Here is a 4,489-nt window from a genome sequence, read left to right on the forward strand (position 1 = left end):
CATTAGTGATGGAGGTACTCACTTCCATGAAAGACAATTAGACAATCTTCTAAAGAAGTATAGAGTCTACCATAGGACCGGACTTAGTTATCATCCTCATAAGTGGTCAAGTTGAGGTCTCCAATCGAGAAATCAAGTCGATTTAGAAAAAATGGTAGCCAGTTCAAGGAAGGATTGGAGTATGAAGCTAGATGATACACTTTGGGCTATCGAACCGCATTCAAAACACCAATTGGCACCTCTCCCTATAGACTAGTGTACGGTAAGGCATGTTATCTTCCCGTGGAATTGGAGTACAAAGCTTTTTAAGCAATCAAGGAGCTTAATATGGATTCTAAGGTTGCGGGTGAGAAAAGACTTCTCCAACTCAATGAGTTGGATGAGTTTAGATTGTCGGCATATGACAGTGCGCGAATTTACAAGGAACTAACTAAGAAGTGGCAGGACAAGAAAATCCTACCATTTGCACCGGGAGACAAGGTTCTACTCTTTAACTCTAAACTAAAGCTCTTTCCAAGAAAGCTAAATTCTAGGTGGTCGGGTCCCTTTACTGTCACTAAGGTGAATAAATTTGGTTTGGTTAAGCTAGTAAATGAAAAAGGTGAAGAATTCAAGGTCAATGATCAACGATTAAAGATGTACCATGAAGGAGCTACTGTTGGAGTGGTGGAGGAAATCCACCTAACTCCACCCTCATCTTAGAGCTAAGTTACAAAGGTCGTGCGGGACCTTCATAAACCAACGCTTTGCGGGAGGCAACCCATATTTTATTCTTTCTAGACTAGTTTTTATTTTATTTCTTTAAGAGGGGTGAGGAGAGTGCGAATTTTACATATGTGAAGTGATTTACGCAGGTTTTGATCAATTAAGTAGGAAGACTTAAAGAGAAAAGTTGAAGAAAATCATGTTCCGAACTGGGCTCTCGCAATTTATAATCAACATAGATCTAACAGGCTCTCGCAATTTACTAGATCTAAGTTCCTATTGAAAAAAGCCCTTAATATCAAACTAACATCTGCTCGATTCATCAATTCGATATTGTTATACTTTTACAATCAAATCACATCTGCTCGATTCATAATCCAATTGTATAGAATTAAAACAATTCAATAAGAAATTATCATGCAATATCAATAATCAACAATAACAAATTATCACTTCATATTAATTATGGATCCCCCAAGAACCCTAGAATTAAACTACTCACACATATTTAATTTAAATCTAAGCTAATCAAATTATATGAAGACAACATGATTAAAATCCAAACACAAATTTGATGAGCGTCGTTTATGGCGCTCAAAAGAATAAGATTTAGGTTCATTTTCTCTATTTTCTTTCATCATTTTCATATAATTCTCTTAGTTTTATTTGATTTTCCAATTTTATAATTCACTTTGGTTCTCGATTAGTTTTTACGAGTTTTTCATATTTTTAGTTGATAATTCATAGTTTTAGTTTTAGTTTTACTTTGTTATGCTTTCTCTCTTTGTTTTATTTGTGTTTTGTAGGTGAATAATCAAGTCGATTTGCTCATTTTGGGACTGCCTTGTTCGCGGGCATCATCTCGAGTGCACTGATGATGGGGATGCTCAGGAGCGTGGATTATGATCAAGAAAGCGAAGGAGCCAAGGCCTCGTGCACCACACAGGGGTGCGCGCGCGCGGCATAGGGGTGCATGCACGCAGACCCAGCTGTGCGCGCGCGCGGCTGGTCTGTGCTTGCGCACGGCCTGTGCAGCCCCCTTCGCTCGATTTTCCTATTTATAGCTTTTGACTTACTTTTTTATGACGAATTAACTTTGTACTAGAGAGAGAATTTTTCCAGAAATAATAAAGCGAGAAGCTTAAGATTTACTTGTTTGTACTTGAATTTAATCTTAGATTTCAATTTGATCTTGAAATTCCTTCTTCAATTCAATGGAAGTTTGTAAGATTTCTTTTCTTTGATTTACTTTTAATGCAATTCTTTCTAGTTTCTTGAATTTTGATTGGGATTACATTCCTTGCTCTAGAATTTGTTGATTGATTGATTTTCTTTTGATTAAGCTTTAAATGAATATGAATTTGATTGAATTTGTTTTGTTTCTTAATTTCACCATGTTTAGTGAGTAGATTAGTTGCTAGGGAGAAGGGGAAGCATGCTTAATTGATGAGTTTTTCTAGTTGATGATGCTAAATTGATTTGAATGTTGCAATTAAATTGGTTGACATAGTTGTGCATGTGATTAATTAAACTAGGAGTGATCAACCTATAAGATTAATCTAGATTGCATTGCAAATTTCAATGACATGAACCCTTGATTTGAGGATTGCTTTAATTGATTGAATTTGATTGTGATTTTCCTTGTTAGCCATTCATAGTGAACCCTAGCTTGGCTTATAGGACATAGCTTTTGGATTCCTTTGATTGCAACTATTGTTTGTCCCTTGTGATGTTGAATCGATTGAGTGATCTATAAATTAGCATAATCATCGAGCTTGCATGTGGAACCAATATCCCTAGTGTTTAGCATATTGAATTCTTCGATTTGTTTAGCTTTTTGACATTTTAGTTACCAACCATTACCATTTATATTCTTCGATTTAGCTTGACATAGGCTATAGCATCGTTCCTACTCATTCCTTTGGGTTCGACCCTTGACTTACCATAAACTTGTATTAGGGTTGGTCGAGTGTTTACAAATTAAGTTTGGCTCTAGGGAGAGGTAGATAACGACCTACATTGTTCTCTTGTCAAAATTGGCGCCGTTGCCGGAGAATGATATTGGTGCTTTGTTATAGTTGTTGAGTCTATTTCACCTTTAATTGAAATACAAAAAGATTTTCTTTTAGGCTATACTTGTAGCCGTGCTACTAACCATTTCTTTTGAGATTTTATGCATAGAGCACGTGGTCATTCACTAGTGCCATTTGATCCGGAAATTGAGAGAACTATTACAAGGTTGAGGGGTGCTACACGACCTTTGAGCCCTAGCATTTCAAGTGAAGAAGAACCACAACAAGAAGAACAAGCAAGAATGGGAGAAAATCCGAGAGTGGCATTGAAAGAATTGGGGATTCCCGGTGCATATAGATTTGAGAGTGGGATTGCTTCACCTACAACACCGGCAAATGATTTTGAAATAAGACCGGCAATGATCACTTTGATAGAGAGGCGGCAATTTAGTGGGGCCAAGCATGAAAGCCCACTAAACCATCTCAAGGAGTTCGAAAAATATTGCAATACTATCAAGGTGAACGGAATTTCCCAAGAATTCATCCGCCTCAAGCTCTTTCCCTTTTCTCTCATAGGGCGTGCTTTGGAATGGCTAGACAAGGAGGTTAAGCTAATTGTCTAAGGACATGGGACGAGGTTACCAAGGAATTTCTATCCCGTTTCTATCCTCAAAAGAAAACGGCGGAGGCTAGAGCTTTGATTCAAGGTTTCAAGCAAAAGCCAAGTGAGATCCTCTATGAAGCATGGGAGAGATACAAAGAGTATCAAAGAGAGTGTCCTCATCACGGAATTCCAACCTATCAAATCATTCAAATCTTCTATGGAGGCCTTAGCCCTCAAGGAAAATCATGTTTAGATGGAGGAGTCAGAGGTCCTATCATGAACAAAACGGAAGAGAAAGTGGTGGACATAATTGAAGACGTAGTGAGGTATTATAGAGATTGGCAAGATGGAGAAAGAGAGTCAACTAGCAAGAGTAGCTCTTCGGTGTACTCGGTTGATCATCTAAATGCAATCAACAATCTATCCTCACAAATGACAAACTTGGGGAAGGAGATGTCCGCTAGCAAGGCAAAGTTGGAAAGTGCTACCTACCAAGTTTCAAGTCTTCCCTCCTAATCTAAGGGGAGAGGTATGTCTTCTAATTCTCAACCCCCTCCTTCTTCTAATAACATGCCTAGTGGATGCTTGTTTTGTGATGATTGTGGGTCGTATAATCGCGATGTTTCTAGTTGCCCTTATGCATGTATGGATGTTTGTGATGATCAAGATGGAAATGTGAATGAGCATGTGAACTATGTGTCAAATAATCATGATTCTAGGTTTGAGAATCAAAGAGGTCAATGGAATAGAAATTACAACAATCATGGCAATTTTGACAACTATAACCAAGGTGGTGGTTATAGGAACCAAGGTTCTCGAGGTAACTATAACAATCAAGGTTATAGTAGCCAAAATCAAAACCAAAATTATGGTAATCAAAACCAAGGTTATGGGAATCATAATCAAGGTAGTGGTAACCATAATCAAGGTTATGGTCAAAATCAAAGTAGGGGTAATTGGAACAATCAAGGTAGAGGCAACTTTCAAAACAATGCTCAAAGAGGCCCTCCACCCGGATTTGCTCCAAAGGCCCAAAATGATAATTCCTATGTTCAATCCTCTTCTTCTTCACATAGAACAAATTTGGAAGAAATCATTGAAAATCAAAAAAAGTTGTTGAACACTTACATGACCGTAAGTGATAAGAAATTTTATGAAATGATGACTC

At 37.6% G+C, this 4,489-nt stretch overlaps 1 non-coding gene across 1 annotated transcript; it reads right to left on the reverse strand.

Annotated features, from left to right (window-relative positions):
• Positions 1-3,403: 3,403 nt before the first annotated feature.
• On the reverse strand, positions 3,404-3,509 carry LOC145565781 (small nucleolar RNA R71). Its single transcript, XR_014095159.1, has one exon. It is a non-coding gene; the product is annotated as a small nucleolar RNA R71 (small nucleolar RNA).
• Between the last annotated feature and the right edge of the window lie 980 nt (positions 3,510-4,489).

Source organism: Chenopodium album, chromosome 10 (assembly GCF_948465745.1).
Source record: "Chenopodium album chromosome 10, dcCheAlbu1.1, whole genome shotgun sequence".
Taxonomy (NCBI): domain Eukaryota; kingdom Viridiplantae; phylum Streptophyta; class Magnoliopsida; order Caryophyllales; family Amaranthaceae; genus Chenopodium; species Chenopodium album.